Source organism: Bombus affinis, chromosome 17, assembly GCF_024516045.1.
Source record: "Bombus affinis isolate iyBomAffi1 chromosome 17, iyBomAffi1.2, whole genome shotgun sequence".
NCBI classification, from domain to species: Eukaryota; Metazoa; Arthropoda; class Insecta; order Hymenoptera; family Apidae; genus Bombus; species Bombus affinis.
The window spans coordinates 6,290,485-6,310,421 of record NC_066360.1 but is presented as its reverse complement, the minus strand read 5'-3'; the positions used below and the strand labels follow the sequence as shown (position 1 = coordinate 6,310,421).

General features: G+C 40.9%; 1 protein-coding gene, 1 long non-coding RNA gene and 1 pseudogene across 5 annotated transcripts in view; 2 read left to right on the top strand and 1 right to left on the bottom strand.

Annotated features, from left to right (window-relative positions):
• Window positions 1–19,937, bottom strand: part of LOC126926273 (fatty acyl-CoA reductase 1-like) — a 285,326-nt gene that overhangs the window by 68,037 nt on the left and 197,352 nt on the right. The window lies entirely within an intron of this gene.
• LOC126926304 (uncharacterized) overlaps window positions 14,461–19,937 on the top strand; it is a 137,358-nt gene continuing 131,881 nt past the window's right edge. Inside the window, exon 1 of the long non-coding RNA XR_007714474.1 lies at window positions 14,461–14,709. This is a non-coding gene — a long non-coding RNA (uncharacterized LOC126926304). The remainder of the gene's footprint in view (window positions 14,710–19,937) is intronic.
• LOC126926401 (5S ribosomal RNA) lies at window positions 15,122–15,240 on the top strand (annotated as a pseudogene).

Sequence of the window (19,937 nt, the reverse complement as noted above, 5' to 3'; positions counted from 1 at the left end):
CGCAGTCGAAGCGCCCCGTGCGAAGGAAAGGAAGGCCGGCGGATTTCCCGATCTCCCCACGGACCTGGCCGAAGAAATGAGAACATCTACTACGGACGACATAGGAGCCACACCGGACACAGTGCAAAGCAGAGCAGTCTACTAGTGGAATCCCGACATCGCAGAACTGAGGGCGAGATGCGTCTGGACCCGAGGACGGTATCTGAGGGCCCATCGCTGACGACGACGAGACGAGGGAGAAGTCTTCCTGTTCTACCAAGCGTACCACGTACTACGGCGCTCGTTACAGAAGGAGATCAAGATCACGAATGACCGTGCATGGTCGGAACTAGTCGAAGTAGTCGAGTCTGACCTATGGCGAAGGCCATACAAGACGGTTACGTAAAAACTTCGCGCTACGGGCCCTCTGGTAACGACGGAGATAGAACCTGCGCTGCTGCTGCAGATTATTAGGACGTTTTCACCCCTGCAAGAGGACAGTGCAGCAGATCAGTCGCAGGAAACAACATGGACTGTAAAATGGACAGATGACTGGGAAGTCACGGAGGAAGAGCCGTGAGAGGCGACCAGAAGAATGGCCTCCCACGACGTGGCGCCGGGCCCGAATGGAATCCTGGGCCGGATCTGGGGGGAAGTGATGGGGATCATGGCTCCCAAACTTCGGCGCCCCTACACGAGATGTCCGAGGGAGGGAGTCTACCCCCGGGCATGGTGGACGGCAAGGCTGGTCTTGCTTCGTAAGACCCTGACTACCCTGACTTACAGGGTAACACAGGTGATCACCGGGCACGGGTGCTTTGGCGAATACTTGCACCGAATCAGGAAGGAAGCGACCGCGCGTTGCCACCACTGCGATGCGAGCGTGGATTCGGCGCAGCACACGTTGGAGTTCTGTCCGGCGTGGGCGCGGCCGCACCGCGATCTCATCGCGGAAATCGGGTGGGACCTCTCGCCGCCGGCGATCCTCGCGGCACTGTTGGCGAGCGAGAGAGGGAGAAGGGCCGTGACCTCCTTCTGTGAGTAGGTTATGCTTCGAAAGGTTTCAGCGGAGAGAGCGAGGGTGCGGAGCTCCCACCCTGAGAGGATCGACCGGCGGGGGCGCGGCAGACGCCGCTGGCACCCCCCGGTAAGGGTCAAAGTTAGGTGCTGATAGATCAGCGCCTTGGGAACGCCAGGCAGTCCGGTAGGGGAACCAGACTGCCGGCGGCTCCGGAGACGATGCATTCTGTGCGCTGGAGGGGCCCGGTGTGTCGCTCGCACCGGTTCCCAGGGCTCTTCCGACCGCAGCTGGGTCGGTCATCGTGGAGGTTTTAGTCGGTTGGAGTCCGGCACTACCACGCCGCTCCCCCCCCCCCCCCCCCTCCATAAGTGACCTGGTGTCCGTACGGATTTCTTCCACGTAAAAAAAAAAAGTTGTTACTTCGTCAAATATTACGGAACACAGAAGGAGCTGCAATTCGTTTAACCATCACATCGAAATGACACAAATGACATTACAAAACAGCGACATAATCAAACGCATGACTTTAAAAAGACCAAACATTTCTGTTGTAACAAAAAAACGTCATTAACGAGACGATAATCTTGAAAACTATGAACATATTAAAGAATGAATTCTTTACGGTGTTAATTGACGAAAGCGTAAATGTATCAGAAATTAAAAATTTATGTATTTTCCTGAGATATGTACATACACGACAGGCAAATACAAAAATATTTATCAGATCTGTTGCGTATTAATGATAGTACATCACAAAATTTATACAAATAGTTTGTGGCGTTTATTAGATAAAAATAACCACCGTATAAAGAACGTAGTTGGAGTTCGCATGAATTACTGAAACATAATGCTGGAGGAACAGACCTCATGAATTTTTCGCTTATTGCGAGATAATACGAAAGTTGCTGTCTTCCCATGCATTTGCCGTTGCAAGCGTTTAGCTACATACCATGTATGCGAATCTTTGTTGATAAATATCGAGAAGCTTCTACATTTAATTTGTAGCTATTATTCGAGAAAAAATGATGCAAAAGGACAAAGTCCATTAGAAAAAACTGAGTACTTTGTGAAAGCAACGCGCAAGAAAGTGCTTCAACCGCTTGTAATAAGCTGGTTAGCACTATCAGAATTCGCCAAAAGAGTTTAGCAATAGTGGACAATGCCATCCAGCGTGTTTGCAGATGCAGCTACGAAAGAAATGTGTGATACTGCTAAAAAATATTTTATTCTGTTAATTGTAAAATTACCAAGCCTGTTAAGAATACTCCGAACGGTAAATTCGAGGTCTTAATTGTTTTCACTATCTCTCTAGCTAAGGTCGAGCGACGGTTATATGTATAGGAAAAAGTTGTTCAGAATGTTGCAACAATTTTAAATTTCACCAAAATAGGTTTATGAATAATTACAGAATATCATTGTATTGCGGAAAGCAGAAAACTTTTTCAATTACCTCATACTTTTTCATACCTCGTTCTTCATTTTATATTCCACTGTTTATCATATATGCCATCTCTGTTTGCATACTTCGACTAATTTCCGTATGTTAGTTAACTGTAAGTTATTGATATTTATGCCAACACAGTTACAAATAAAGAATAAATTATTCCGTTCTATACACATTTATGTTTTTATCTTTCTCATTAACACCTAAACATTAGCAAACAAATTAAACAAGTTAATATACATATTTATATCATTGACTTGCAGATACACATATCATGTAGTAACTGTTTCAACCGTTCGCGGAGAGACGCGATCGCGAGATAACGCGTCGACGAGAGTCGTAAATTCTCGTTACGATTAAACAATCGACGCCACGAACTGATTGATCCCCTATTTCTATTACGAGAATAGAGGTGGTTGGAATGAGTGCATACGGAAAACTGCACTGGATTTTGTGAATAAAAGTTTAATAAAAAATAACGAAACAACAATTACAATCAACGATCAACAATTCAGAACAAAAATGTAACAATCAAGGTTTGGTTAATGGTTTGCTTATAGCGAGACCTGTCGTACTTCGCAGCTTGAGAAAGACCAATTGATACGTTTGTTCGAAACCACGGAGTCTTTCTTTTGTCGCCCCTCGATATCCCTACCACACGTGTGTTTATTAGATGTACCGCGGCGGTCGCCGCGTATGCGTTCTTCTGAGAATTCGACGAAAGAAACATAGAGATATCGATGGTAGATTCGGCACGTCGGTATTGCGCTTTGACGGCATAGCTCTTTGTATCGCGAAGTATTGGAAAGTTCCGTGGTCGATGCCGCCACAAATTAAAGTTTACTTGAATGCTTCATTTGAAAGATGATCGGCAAACCGTAACATCCTCCCCCCGTTGAGAGGGTACCGATCAAAAATATCGAGATATGGTATTATTTGAGAGTCCGAGCTTATTTCGTCTCGATCGTTGGTTGTTCGGGTTTCTCGAGATCGGGTTGAATTGGCAATGGGACAAGCCTTTTGATCCAAAATCCAGCCCCGATCCAAAATGCTCGTTGCCGTCTGAACTGTAGCTGTCCGGATGACGCCATCGGCACCTGGATGGACCTTGATAACTCGACCCAGAGGCCATTGCATTGAGGGCACGTTGTCCTCTCTGAGGATGACGATTGTGCCTTCCTGAATGTTGTGTCCACCCTTGCTCCATTTGTTGCGGGTGATCAGCTCGTTCAGATACTCCTTATGCCAACGGTTCCAAAAATGTTGTTTCAGTTGCTGGATATGTTGCCACCTGGAGTGCCGGTTGGATGGAATGTCTCTGAAATTTCACTCACGCAAACTGATTAGTGAATCGCCAATGAGGAAATGCCCGGGAGCGAGGACTAAAAGATCGTTTGGGTCGGTGGATATTGGAGTTAATGGTCGCGAGTTGAGAATAGATTCTATTTCTATAATAAGTGTATTAAACTGTTCGAATGTGAACAATTCGTTACCGACGACGCGTTTAAGATGGCGTTTGAACGATTTCACCGCTGCTTCCCATAGTCCACTGAAATGCGGGGAATGAGGGGGGATAAAGCGCCATTCAATTTGCTTATTGGCTAAGAACGCGTTTACTTTTTCGTTGTGGTCGTCCGATTGTAAGAGATCAGGAGGCTCTCGTAACTCGTTGTTTACGCCGATGAAGTTGGTGCCATTATTAGAATGGATGGTGGAGCAAAACCCTCGTCGAGCGATAAATCTACGGAGAGCGGCGATGAAGGCTTCGCTCGTGAGATCGCCAACGAGTTCAATATATACCGCCTTAACTGCTAGGCATATAAAGATGGCCACGTAGACTTTGATCTGACGGCGGTTTCGTTCTCGTTTCTCTTTGATATAAAACGGTCCGCAATAATCGACGCCGACGTTTGTGAACGGGCGAGATTCCATTACTCGCGTCTCCGGTAAGTTACCCATCACGTAGTCTACCGGCGGTGGTTGAGCGCGGCAGCAACGGACGCAGCTTTTGATCGTGCGCCATACTTGACTTCGGCCGTCGACGGGCCAGTACCGTTGTCTTACTGCGTATAACGTAGCCTGTGTTCCGGAATGCATGTGAATCTTGCGTTCGTGTTCGATGATGCGCGTTGTAATGGATGACTTTGGTAATATAATCGGATGTTTCTGGTCGAAGGTCATCGACGACTGACTGAGTCGACCCCCGACTCGCAGTATTCCTTCCTTGTTTATGAACGGGTTGAGTCGCGTGAGTTTTCCTTTTATCGCAGCGTTTCGATCCTTTTGGAGTGTACGAATTTCCTCGGAGAAATGGATATTTTGTAACAATTTTACTAGCTCGTCGTGAGTTATGCGTAATTCAGTAACGGTTAGGGGTGTCGCTCGATTCTGCTTTCGTTTCCAACGGAGGCAACGAGCAATGATTCGTATCAACTTGGGCCAGGACGAATATCTTTGCAACAAACTGCAATCGGCGGGGGTCGCGGTCAGACAAGTCGCCCCTCTCTGTTCCAGTAATTCAATCTGCGGTGTTAAAGTCCATGTCGGCCAACAGTCTTCCGATTGTTGTAGCCATGCAGGACCGTGCTGCCAAATGTTAGGGCGCAGAAACTCCTCGGGCGTTTGGCCGCGCGATATCAGATCCGCGGGATTGTCGTGAGTAGGAACGTGGCGCCAATCGCGGATATTGATTTTTGTTTGAATTTCGGAGACTCTGTTCGCGACGAATGTTTTGAGGATATGAGGTGACGAATTGATCCAGTGGAGGACGATAGTGGAATCGGTCCAATAGACCGTGCGAGTTATTTTATGCAATAGAGCCTGCTGTATTGTTGACATCAGGGACGTAAGGAGAAGTGCTCCGCTTAGCTCGGGCCGAGGAATGGTGTGGTACTTGAGCGGGGCGACTTTTGATTTCGCGGTTAGAAGTTGAATCCAAACACGGCCGTTAGAGTTAAGGGTGCGGAGATAAACACAGGCTCCGTAAGCCTTCTCGCTGGCATCGCAGAAACCGTGCAGTTCAATTTCCGTCGCGGATTTGATTATTGCCTTGCGTTGGAACCTGATATTGTTTAATACTGATAATTGGGAGTAGTACTTATCCCACTCTGTATGTAAATCGATCGGAAGCGATTCATCCCCATCGATTTTGGACGTCCATATTCGTTGAAGTAGCATCTTGGCCCGAACAATCACCGGCGCGAGTAACCCAGATTTTTTACAAAGATCGTTGGCGAGTGGCATTGTACATGAAGAAAGACTGCTTTCCTGTGTTTGACTTAAAAGATGCTTGTGTGGTCTTAAGGGCTTGATTGTAAAAAATGCTCAAATTTATGACAGTTACTTAGGATTATTGCGAGCTCCGACTGAGGAGATTTAGACATCTGGTGGCCATCTTGACCGAGAGATGGAATATGGGTTATGTTTGCTGGACATAACAGTTTTGTATTTGTTCCAGTATTTTTAAAAATTTCTCTGTTTTCGAAAACTAAAGTGTAGCGGCACTCGACAGCAAACTTCCCAACGGTTTCTGTCTCGTGCCTCGCTACACAAAGACTCTACCCTTCGAACGAGATGATTGCCAGATGTCGATACATTCTCGCCGAATATTTACGTCGAGCCTAAGGACCCGCTATAAATCTTGGGATTCATGCAGCTAAGATTCTCTAAAGGGACAAATAGTCTTTGTCTCAATAGTCCCTACACATACCACCTACTACGGGAAATCTGCTTTTTCTCACGTACGACGCTCCTCGCTAGCAACTCTCTCTCAAGGGCAGTTACCATCCCTTTCCAACCACCAACTCACAATTTAGCCAATTAACAGCGACGTCCATTTCCCTCGCTCTCTGAACCAACACTTTTCTTAACGAATCCGATGATCCCGTATCCTTAGACACACCCAAACACAGTTTTCCTAAGGAGCATCATCGCGTCACAAATTCATTCTGTTCTATCGCGAGACGCGAAGCAAGTTGGAAGACGCCTATCTGAATAGCGAATCTGAATCTCTAAACATCTGTGCAATCGTCTCGACTCGAACCACCGCGTAAAGTACCGCGCCGAGTTTGAACTTGTAATCCCGAACCGATAATTGTACCGTGTTTTCACCGCGCTAGTGTATACCACGAACACAAGCAAATAAAACAGTTATTGTTAAATAACACCGAGTGATTCTTCTATACCTATCGCGCCTCATCACCTCAAAAGTATAAGTTTTAGTGTCAACTTAGGGATATGCATGTAAATGGATGAATATGAATAGTAAGCACAGATTTTATGGCCTGGAGGCTAAAATAAACTATTCATATAAATATTTCTTTTATATACGACAAAATAATATTCTTTTTCAAGTATTAAATAAATATTTAATTTATATTTGAAAGAAATATTTTCCCCAAAATATGAAATAGACATAACTTGTATAGTTCAAAACAATATTTGTATGTATATTTAATTAGGAAAAGATTAAATCTATTTTTAACATTGAGGGTTACGTGCTGGTAAGTGTGGAAATAGCACGTCTTAATAAGGGAGAAAAGATAAAATTGTAATTTTCATGGTTTAATGAAAAAGATGAAGTGGTACTAAAAGGATAAGAGGAAGATGTGATTAATCCGAGAAAGTAAAGTCACAGAAAGAAAGTGAGAGAAAAGGCAATCTGTAAGTAAGTTGAAACTGTTCAGAGAAATAAGAAATTAAGGCGATAAACGATCAACGTGGAAGCGATAAATACAAACGGCAGACCGGTACGAGAAAAATTAATATGACAAGGAAAGGTAAAACGGTGCCACCTAACGAGTGAAAAGAGAAAATAGTCAGATGATAACGAAGTCAGGCAGACAAATAGATAGACACAAAAATAGACAAGATAAGAAAAGATAAAGTACCTTTTGCATTTTTGTGGCCCCATCTGACTGTCTTAGAAACTCGACACTCATTTCAGCGCCCTCTACTTTTAATAAACGTTCGTTCGATAAAGTTCTTATTAAAGAAGTATCAATGGAAGTCAACAGTATTGATGCGTATGTGCATACTTGCATACCTCCAGAGAGACGAGATATTTGATTAGCAGTTGTATTTTTCGAGTACTTTAGTAGTATTAGAGGAGGAATGACAGCGTTCAAGCTTATGGTTCTGATTGTTCTGGTTGGGCTAGTACTGCACAATGCGGCTAGATACACACTGAAGATGACACACGCTACCATATACAATATTCTATAAAATTATGGATTCACGCTGTTTGGTTACACGCTAGTGTCACGTAAAATAAAAAGAAATTTAAAAGCAAGAAGAAAACTTTATTTTTTCCTCGTTTATACACTTATAAGACACTTCTGAGCTCTAGGCATGACCGTTCGAGACTGAGGCTCTTACAATATTTTTTACTTTCGGTGACATCTATTCCTTCTTTGTTTGTCATCCCTCATTATCCCCACTACCCTGTAGGCGTACGTGACCGTTGCTACGCTTCTAGAACATTTGGTGGAAGGACCGTTAGGACATAGATGAACATTTAGGCACTTCGGCGATATACATTGTCGCCAAGGCCGCCATGTGTCTCCCTCATCGGTCCATCGGGTTCGAAGTATGCCGATCGTGACACCATCCTGCCCGCGGTGTGTGTGTCCTGGTCTCTGACGTTGTATTTTCGAGCTATCGCGGGGAGACGCGGTCGTTAGAATATGCGTCAACGGGAGTCGTAAATTCCCGTTACGATTAGAATGATCGACACCACGAATAGTTCGATCCCCGTATTTCGATTAAGATAATAGGGGTGATTCAGGTATGATAACACTGTGGCTCACAGAGTTAAAATATATATTTCCAACACTTAGTATACACGATTGAGTAGATATAAACACTTAATGACTTATCACGCTGCAATAATATAGATATGAACGTAGCACGGTATGAGACTTAATGTTACAAGTTAGGTGTTAGATCTTTGACAGTGGTAGGAAACTCTGAGAGATATAGGAACGGTGAGAGTTATGCAGGAACTCTAGTCACCGTGAGAGACGATGGAAAACTCTGAAGCTTATTCTAATGTGAATACGGAGGAAAGCTTGGTATGGGTGTGCTCTTTGAACGAAGAACGCGGATTCGTTGCTTACATTTTTAGTTAGTAAAGTGAGGGCAACAATCCGCGATGTCGATTGGTTGGGACCAATGTTAGGAAGGAAGAGAGGAGGAAGAAACCTCCTACCAACTTGGGTCCTAGGCGACATTGTTTACAGGGAAACTCAGATTTTTCGTTAGGTATATCTCCGCTTTCTTCGTAATTCTTAAGAGCACATAATAAACCCAAGGACCTTTCTAAAAACCGGCCGAAAACTCTTCTGGAATTAGAAAGTCTTTTCTGGCAAACAGATGTGCTTAGACCATGTGTGCGAACAATGCAGCTAGAATTGCAACTTTATAGTGGGTCCTTGGACCTATGGAGTGTTAGGAGGACGGCAGGTAGACCGTTGGTTGGCAAGCCGCGCGGGATGGCGTGCAGATGTGTTACGCGACAGAACAGACGTAATTTACGTTACAACGGTATAGCTCTTTGTGTCGCGAAGCCGTGGAAAGTTTCGTAGACGAGTGCCGCGACATTAGTATTTTGCTGTTGGTAATTATACGTAATCCAGTGAAACTGAATAGTTTCGAAATTGAAGTAGGTGAGAAAATTAGAGTATTATGATGGTGCAGGACGAAAGGGCCTGATTTCCTATACAAAAATATGTCGACGATGAAGTAACAAGTTTTGACGCAAGACTTGGTTTTCTGGAAAATCAATTATAAAGTTCCGTCCACTTGATTCGCTACTTTTTAACTATACGCGTACGTACATGACGAAACTTCACAATTCATTGTCTGGGAAACGAAGTCAGAATAGATTTTATATATCCGAATGCACGTCTAAAAATACCATTTTCTCTCATACATACACGTAAGTTTTCTTCAATATTTTCTCTATTCGATAACATGAAATAACAAAACTAACTACTTCAGCCAACGCTCATACCGCGTTGAAAATACTCGTTCTCGTCAGTTGACCGTGATCCTCCGAGCAGGCCGGACCTCTCGGCCCTAAGGGATAAACAGGCGTAGGCCCTAACAGCGAGCGCGGCAAGCTATACAGTGTACAGTAGACAGTGAGAGAGCAAAAAAAAAAGAAAAACAAAAAAAGTGCTTAACAGTGAAAAAATAGTGACAACATCAACCACTTTAGAACCAAGTTAAAAATAGAAGAAGAAAGAAATGAATTCGAAACCAAGGAGGCGGAATCCGCCATAAACTCGTCAAAAAAAGGAATCAAAAGAAAAATAGAAAAACAACAAATAATTAAAGATAGCAGCATAAGAACTGCTACACAAAAGACGCGGAAACTCAATCCGCCCCCAAACCTGATAACCAGGAATAAAATAAACCCCAAACTAGAAAACTTAAAAGGAGAAGAAAGCGACTCACAAGAAGAGCGCGACGATAAAAACGAAAATATGAAACAAAGAAGAAGCCCACAACCACAACCAATGGCTATCACATTAAGAAACAGATTCGATGCCCTCCAAGCACAAGACCACAACACACCGCAACCGCATGAAAACATTATCGATAACATTAAAAAAAGAAACGACGTATTAAGAGAAAAGGCAACCAGACAGCCCACTCCCCCGATCACGACACCAATAACCACAAGCAAAAGCTACACCGCCCGGACAAGCACCCCCCCCGCCGCCCAGCCGAAAAAAACAACACCGCAACCTTCATCAGCACTGAAAAACCAAACGCACAAGGGCCTGCCACCCAGCCACCCAGCCGGAGACCAGGCAGACCCCCCCACATCAGCGAAAGGGGCCAGGCCACCCCCCATCAACATAACGTTACAAGACCCAAAAGACACAATAGCACTTATGGAAAAGTCCCTCAAAATCAAGAACTTCCATATCAAAAGAATCCACTCAGGTAAGCACGTACTTTATCTGCAAAACCTAAATGACCACGAGAACGCAAAAAAGATACTGACCGCAGCCAACACGGCCTATTTCACATACACCCCAAAATCTCAAAAACCCCACACATACCTTCTAAAAGGGCTAGGAAACAGCTACACAGAAGCGGAAATTCTAGAAGACCTAAAAGCCCTGAAAATAGAAGAAGTTAACTTCACCAAAGTGACGCGTTTCTCAACAAGAAAATCAAGGGAGAACAACACATTGCTCCCAATCTATATAATCCAAATCTCCCCCGATAGCAACATTGGGAACCTTTTAAAAATAAACAGACTTAACTATCTGAAAATAGCCTGGGAAAAAATTAAAAAAAATGATATCACGCAGTGCTACAAATGCCAGCGAATAGGCCACACAGCACAAAACTGTAACCTAAACTATCGCTGTGTAAAATGCACTGAACCGCACGGGCCAGGCGAGTGCAAAATAAAAAAAGAAGCAGCAGTAAGCAAAGAAAAAATCTACTGCGTAAACTGCAAAAACTACGGACATCCTGCATCATACAAAGGATGTCCAAAACTCGTCGAATTACGGAAAAAGATTAATGAAAAAATCACCAAAGCAAAAGCAGCAAAAACGGAAAGAATCGCCAAAATAAGCCGTAAGTACGTCCCCGAACTAAAGTTCGCGGACATAGTAAAACAAAGAACAAGTATAAACGAAACAAGTCCGCAAGTAACAAACATAGCGGCACAAGCCAAACAAAACCCTAACCCGACAATAGACTCACCCCAAATAAGCATAATAAATGTCATCGAAGACTTCAAAAAAAGCATCCTAAAAGCCCTAAGCGACCAACAAACACAACTAAACGAAATCAAAAAAGCACTAAATACGCATGAAGAAAGAATCGATTCCATCTTCAACATCATCGAAAATATAGACGAAGATTAGTCAAAATCACACCCGCCCACCAATCACAGCAGAAAATAAACCAGATAAAAGTTAGTCATTTGAAAATCATATCAATAAACGCCAACTCACTAATCTCAAACCAAAAAAGATACAGCTTGCTAACACTAATTAAGAAAGAAACCCCCGACATAGTACTCATCTCAGAAACCAAACTGAACTATAGACATAAGGTGCAATACAAAAACTACACTATAATAAGACACGACAGACCAAACTCTACCCAAGGAGGAGGAACGGCAATCCTCATAAAAAACCCCCTGAAGTTCAAAACAATACAAAACGACAAAATAACAAACTTCAAAATCCTAGAGACGACGATCATAAAAATAAAAATAAACAATAAAGAAAACTTATTTATCTCCGCAGCCTACGCAGCCTACGGAAACCAGAAACAATTTAACGACGAATTCGACAATCTCTTCCAACTTTTACAGCTCGACAAACAGGAAAACTACTACATAATAGCCGGTGACCTTAACGCCAAACATACCAGCTGGAAAAACGAAATAAACAACACGAGAGGAAACTCCGTCAGAACCTGGCTAGACAATAAAAGCATTTTCTACAAAACAAACCTCTATGGCTCCGAGCTACCCTCTTACCCAAAAGGACGCTCCTACCTAGACATATGCCTAGCAGACGCCCGAATAAAATTCCAAAACTTACGACCAAATAACACTCTCAAAACCATAGACTACGACAGCGACCATAACGCCATAGTATTTCAGATAAGCAAAAACACATCCGACGACCTAACACTCGAAACGCAGACCGAAACACCCAGGTACAACTACAAAAAGACAGACTGGAAGAAGTTCCAAAACCTGCTCGAAAAGAACTGCGACCTAAAAATCTACAACAATGTCAACCTAACAGACAGACAAATCGACTCGTTCATAGACGAAATAGAAAAACATATACAAATCGCCCTACAAGAATCCGTACCGACATTTAAAAAAAAAGACTCCTGCGAGCCATATATAAACTATAAAATAAAAAATCTACAACGAGACAAAAGCTACATACTATCGAAATTAAACAACCTAAGACTCAACTACTCTTACAACAAAAGAGAAGACATAGAATTCCTAAAATACCTGCTACACGAAATAAAATCACAACTAAAACAAGAATTCGCAAACTCTATAAATCAATACTGGACAAATAAAATAAAAAATATCTCCAAAAAAGACTCTGCTAACATGTTCCCGCAGATAAATCAAATTTTCAGACCAAAGGAACAAAACTCCATCCCGCCCCTCAAACTGCCTCCAGAAAAAGCCTCCCTCATCCAAGAAGCAGGCATCGAGATACAAAACACCAACAAAGACACAGAGGGCAACTTCATAATATCAAAAACAACGGAAAAACTAGACATTATCGGTACCCACTTCGTCAAAACTCACACACAAAACGAACACATGGGCCGAGAACAACTAAACAGAATTATCATCGCCGAAACAAACATACTAAAAAATAAAATAAAACAAGACATAGCGCTAAACAAAACAGTCTGCACATTCTCAAACGAAAACACATCGGACGACCCCAAACAGCCCGACCCAGAAATAAACTACTTTACAAACTTCAACCAACTAAGTACAATCTTCTCCACGCTAAACAACAAAAAATCCGCCGGCTTCGATGGCATCCCAAACATCGCGCTCAAACGCCTACCAAACAAAATAAAATGGTACTACACAGTACTGTTTAATAATGCACTAAACAACACGTACTTCCCCAAAAAATGGAAAAAAGCCAAACTCATAGCCATTACAAAAAAAAATAAAGACGGCTCATCACCTGCAAACCTACGACCCATAAGCCTCCTCCCCAACATAAGCAAAGTATACGAAATGATCATAAACAACCCCCTAGCAGCCTTCTGCTCAAAAAATAAGATAATCCCGGAAAACCAATTCGGCTTCCGCCACAAACACTCCACAATCCACGCAATAAATAAACTTACGTCGGATATCTGCTGGGCACTTAACGCAAATCAGCGAGTAGCCGCCTGCCTAATAGACATCGAAAAAGCCTTCGACACCGTCTGGATCCCAGGACTCATTTATAAAATGACTAAAAAGAACTTCCCCGAATACCTAATCAAAATAGTATGGGACATGATAACAAACAAAACTTTCATAATGACCGACGGCTCGCACACCTCAAGCAAAGAATTCTCCATAGAGAACGGCCTGCAACAAGGAACAGTAAATTCCCCGCTACTCTTCAGCATCTACAATAACGACTTACTAAACCTCTTTAACCTCAACACATCCACACACAAACGCTCCATAGCCTTCGCGGATGACCTAATCATCTACGTAACAGGCCGCAAAACCAAAACGATAAGAACAGAACTCCAAGAACTCTTTAACAAAATCAGCGATTACTATCATACATGGAAACTAAAAATTAACGCAAGCAAATGCGAAACCATACTATTCAGACCCATGACAAGCAAAATCGGCCCAGCAGAAAGGGAACAAGTCAGGAAATTCCGCCTAAAAGAAAAAGCAAACGAAGAGAACCTCATACCGCACAAAAATTGCGTAAAATACCTAGGAATAAATATAGATGAAAAACTAAACTATAAGCAACACATCGAAATCCAACTCTCCAAAGCCAGCAAAGCTTTTTGGAATACAAAAAGGCTGTTTTACTCCAGAATTCTCGATAGCAAAGTAAAAATCATGTGCTACCAATCGCTAATAAGACCCATTATAACCTACGGCTGCCCAATATGGTACAACATACCAGCGTCAATAATGGAAAAAATTCGCATATTTGAAAGAAAATGCATCAGAGCTTGCCTGAGCATTTACAGATCAGAACACAGCGGATACAGAAAATACATAAAAAACAAAAAAATATACGACTTAGCCAACATCCACCGCATCGACTGTCACATCCTAAAACTAACGAGAAATCACTTCTCGCAAGCCGCGAAGATCAAAGAAAACAGCCTAATCTTCGGCTGCTTATACCCAAACGACGCATACTTCAAAAACACTCTGTTAACAGGCTATATCCCCCCCGAAGCCTTCCTATACCTAGACGAAAGAAACTATCTCCAAGACCAAAACAACATCCCCATAATTTATCATATGCAAAGGAAAATAGGAATGAAATCTATTCAATACGAGGAAAACCTAGATGGCCGCACGGCAGACACTAGGTGGAGATACAACATGGCCCTCCCCCAAAAGGATACAGAAGACAAACACAGAAAAAACACAAAAAAATATTGGTGGATACGGAACCCATAACAAAAAACAACAAGATAAAGAGCCACAGAGCAGCAACGCTCACCGAATAAAAGTGTAAATATGTAAATATGTAAATATGTAAATAGATAAACAAATATTATACTAATCCCACAGAACACCCCTCCCCAACCCCTCCCCACCCCTCCCCGCCAGTCCCAGTCCATCCCCTCCCAGCCCCTCCCTAACAGGCTAGCGAACTGTCCTGTTTTTGCGTCCAGGCTTTCAGGACATAAATTAAAATATCGTACATAAGCACAGCGCAACAGCGGCTTAATTTTATTTTATTTAACAATAACAATAATAATCTTAAAAAAAAAAAGAGAAAAGAATGTAATAATGCATGGCTACGTCGTACCGTCGCGTATCGGTACTTTTGCCTGTACCACCCTACAATTAGAATTCAGCGTTTATTCTGGAAAAAAAATCATGTAAAAAAAAAAATATATGTAAAACCTGGAATTAATAAACAAAGTTAAAAAAAAAAAAAAAAAAAAAAAAAAATACCGCGTTGAAAATACTCGTTCTCGTCCGATCACGAAAGTCAAGCAGCGCTGGGCACGGGTAGTACTTAGATGGGTGACCGCTTGGGAACTCCGTGTGGTGTTGGCTTTTTTTACTTTTTTTAACACTTAGCCAACCGAACGGGCAGATCTCCCTTTTTTACTTTAGCAACGCGTTTTTGTTGTTGTTATTGTTGTTATTATCAATTATTATTTACCTGGAATTGTTCCCAATTAATTGCGACCCTTTTTCTGCTTTTATAAAGTGCAGTACGGAATAAAATGCATCAATTTAATGGTTTTAAAATTAATTAAAATGTTACACCATCAGTTACGACTAAATAAAGATATAGTCGAACGATATCACACTATAAAAAAATATTAAGATTAACTTCAAATAAACCAAAAATATTAACTAATCAATAAATATGATTACCCTACAGCGTTAATGTTATTGTTATCATTTTCGTGATAATTAAAAACAAAAGACTTTTTATTTATTAATAATTTATTTAAACGTGAAGCCTAATATTGTTCCTTTCAGACATAATTTGAATAAATCGATTTAAAAAAAAAATGCGTATTTTCGTTTACCCGTCAATTTGACGGGTCCCGTAGATATAGGTATACTACAAAAATTAGATAGATTAGATAGAAAATTAGGTAGATTTAAAAATTAGAAAGCCTAAGAAAAAATAATTTTGTGCATAAATTCTTTAAATGAAATGATTAATTTACGATGCAAAATGGTTAAAATTAATGCTATGGTTTTTGAGATATTTCATTTCGAAGTTCAATATCCGACAAATTGGCGGGTCGTTTCAATGTTATTGTTATTTTTTTAGTGATAATTTTAAAACAAGACGTTTTATTTATTAATAATTTATTTAAATGTGAAGCCTAATATTGTTCCTTTCAGACTTAATTTGAATAAATCAATTTTTTAATCAAAAATGCGTATTTTCGTTTACCCGTCAATTTGACGGGTCCCGTAGAGATAGGTATATACGAAACGCCCGTAAACCTAGTGTTAAATAACACAACTTTATAAGTGCAGTTTACGCGACTGTTCTGAAAGATGTTTACTGATGAGAGTTTGTAGTTTCAGTTTCGAGCTGTTCTCGTATCATCACGGAGGAAAGCTCGGTGTGGGTGTACCCTTGGAAAGTGAGGGTAACGATTCCCGATGCCAATTGGTTATAGCCCACGTTAAAAAATGAAGAGTGGAGGAGGAAGCCTCCTACCAACATGGCTCCTAGGTGACATTGTTCATGGGGAAAACCAGCTTTCCCGCTATTGAGGGTACACGGTGGGGACCTGCACACATCTGACCTCTAATCTGGATTGACGTCACACTCTCGAGGGCGGCTGAGACCCTTCCTAGTCCACCAACCTTCTTCTTACCCAGTCAAAAGCAGTGTCTATTGCCCTCACTTTCCAAGTCAAAATTGTCCTTAACGAATCAGCTCATCTCGTGTTCTTAGACACACCCATCACTGGCTTTTCTCTGCCTCAATATTGTCACTAAACTTCACATATTCTCTATCTTTAGAATAGTCAACATCTTTTACCGAGTTTCTACGCTTAGACCAATCGCGTACTTAATTTATACATACGCATCAGTGTAAATAGGTTCTATATAAAGTTGTGGAGTGAATTGTGATTTATACGTGTCAATTCAGTGTGTATTCCATTGTGATTACTGAATTCATCATAAGGTTTGATAAAAGAAAAGTTAATAGTTGTGCTACGGCTCAATCTTCTTGTTTTTATCATCTAAGCCTCAAATTTACGTGACGTTATCCTCGGTGTCTTTGTTGGTGTTGTCTATACCTGCTTCTTGGACGAGGGAGTTTTGTTCTTTTGGTTTGGAAATTTGATTTATATGCGGGAACATGCTAGCAGAATCGTTTTTGGAGATATTTCTTATTTTGTTTGTCCAGTATTGAGTTTAGATTTTGGGAATTCTTGTTTCAGTTGCGATTTTACTTTGTATAGTAGATATCTTAGGAATTCTAAGTCTTCTCTTTTGTCGTAAGAATAGTTGTATTTATTACTTTTTCCTTTTATCCTATTCCTATTTTTTACTTTTTCCAAACTGTCTTTTTGTAATTGCACCTGGGAGTTTCGGTCTGTGTTTCAAGTATTAGGAAGTCAGATGTATTCTTGTTTATCTGAAATACTATGGCGTTATGGTCGCTGTTATAGTCTAGGATATTGAGAGTGTGTTAAAATTTTGAAATTTTAATCGCGCGTCTGCTAGGCATGTGCCCAGGTAAGAACCTTCTATTCGGTAAGAGGGTAGCTCGGAGCTGTAAAGCTTTGTTATGTAGTATATACTTTTATTGTCTAGCCAGTTTCAAGTGAAGTTTCCTCTCGTGTTGTTTAGTTCGTTTTTCCAGCTTGCATGTTTTGCATTAACCTGGAAACAATATATCCTAGACAAATCTAAACAACTCAGGGACAAACTCAAAAAATTTTATTGGCTCATTGGCCGTCGCTCCAACCTAAGCACGCAGAACAAAATTACGCTCTATAAGGCCGTAATAAAACCAGATTGGATCTACGGAATCCAACTATGGGGAACAGCAAGTAATTCTAACATTGAAATACTCCAACGCTTCCAATCGAAAACGCCAAGATCCCTATTAAATGCACCCTGGTATGTTACCAACGAAACAATCCACCGTGAGCTCAAGATACCTACAGTCAAAGATGAAATACACAAGTCCAGAAGCAGATATAACGCAAGAGTCAACAACCACCACAACCCATTAGTCACCCAACTACTGGACACGACGGACCAGATCCGCAGACTAAAAAGAAAATACCCTCTAGATTAAATCCTTAAATTCTACTAGAACCAACAATATAAAACTATTATAATCCATGTCATTGTATCTCGCCAAATTAAGTTACTGAAAATTCTTAACGAGAATTGATTGTAAATATTCTAATAAATAAAAAAAGAAAAAGTGTCGTGTAGCGGTATTTGTTGTTAGTGTCGCTACAGTACTCAAAAAATACGACTGCTGATCAAATATCTCCTCTCTTTAGAGGCATACAAGTATGCGTATACACATGAATGCTGTTGGCTCCCATTTATTCTTCTTTAATAAGTACTTTATCGAGTGAACGTCGTTTATGAGCAGAGAACGCTAAAATGAGTGTCGAATTTCCAAATCCGTATGACAGTCACATCGGGATACAAAGATACAAAAGGTACCGTATTTCTTCTTATCCTGCAAATGTTTGTGGCTACCTATTTTGTCTGTCTGACGTACCATCGTTATCATCTGACTATGTTCTCTTTTGACCCGGTAGGTGGCACCGTTTTACCTTTCCTTGTCTTATTAATTTTTCTCGTATTAATGTACCGACCTGCCGTTTCCTTTTGTCGCTTGTATGTATTTCATGTTTGGGAGAAAATATTTCTTTCAAATATAAAAGAAATATTTGTTTAATACTTGAAAAAAAAACATTATTTTTCCGTATATAAAAGAAATATTTAAATGAATACTTTACTTTAGCATGCAGACCGTAAAGACTATGCTTACCATTCATATCCATCCATTTACACTCATATCCCTAAAATGATACTCTATCAAATTGAATGAAATATCTATTTTGTATTAAATAAAGCGCGTGTTTCAGAGTTTAAATAGCAAGAAAAAATTAAAGGAAAGATACAAAAAGAAGCCAAGTGGAAAAGAAGTGTTTGGATGATAACTGGGTATTAACCTGTATCAATAGATGCTACTTTTCCTGTATTTGTCTGCAAAATGTAGACACATGTAGTATCGAAAAGAGGGAGGTATACATACTGTTACGCTGTGAGGTTTTAGTATAGGTCGCGTTTCTGGTCGTCGCTCGCGGTCATACAATGTCGTAGGCGGATCGCCTTGTCTGCCCGACGAGGGACATACAATGTATCGACGAGCGCATCCAAGCAGCGACTTACAGAAATGTCGATTTCGGCTGTTTGTTTCAAACGAATGCGGCATATGTGGTCATAGACGCGAACGGTGGCGTGATCCGAGCGTGGTGAGGGTCGTCTCCCCGAAAAGACCAAGAAATGATCTACGAAAAGTAGTCCTTGTTGAAGATTCTAAGAGCACACGTCGAGAGGTCAGATGTATAAAGCCGCTAAGCCGAACGAATACGTCGAACACGTTGTTTATCACTGAATAATCTGTCGCTCTTTATTATTATATTCATCGTTATTAAATACACAAACTATACAAACTTGTTAACAAATAAAGCATCCTTACTTGTCCTTCCTCTAAGACCCATTAAGTTACTACACACATTGTGAATAAAGCCAGTATAAGAATTACAATTTTAACATTTTCTGTAGAACAAGTGATAATTTGCGACTAATGATTTCTTTGAGATTTTTGTTCGTCATAATGAGTAGAATACAAATTTTAAAACTTGACCTTCGATTCCAGGTAAAAGTCGCTTTCGCACAAACTGTTTTTTTACAAATTTCATATCTAATGGTGCACAATCACACCACGATCTCTAAACTTGCTTTCTTTATATGCTACAGAATATAAATATCCAATGATTCTTTTAGAATGCATTGTATATAACACCTTGTAAAAGTAAGTCATCAAAGCGATGAACTTATGCAATTGCGGATTTGAAGTATTTAATATGATGTAGCTCTTGTTGTTAAAGAAAAAAATATATATATGTCGGGTTCACATTATGATTAGGGTTAGGGGCGTGAAACGAATCTTCATTTGGATTAGACATTATTGTTATGCAATACAGGAGATATTTACTAGTGCAAATATGATT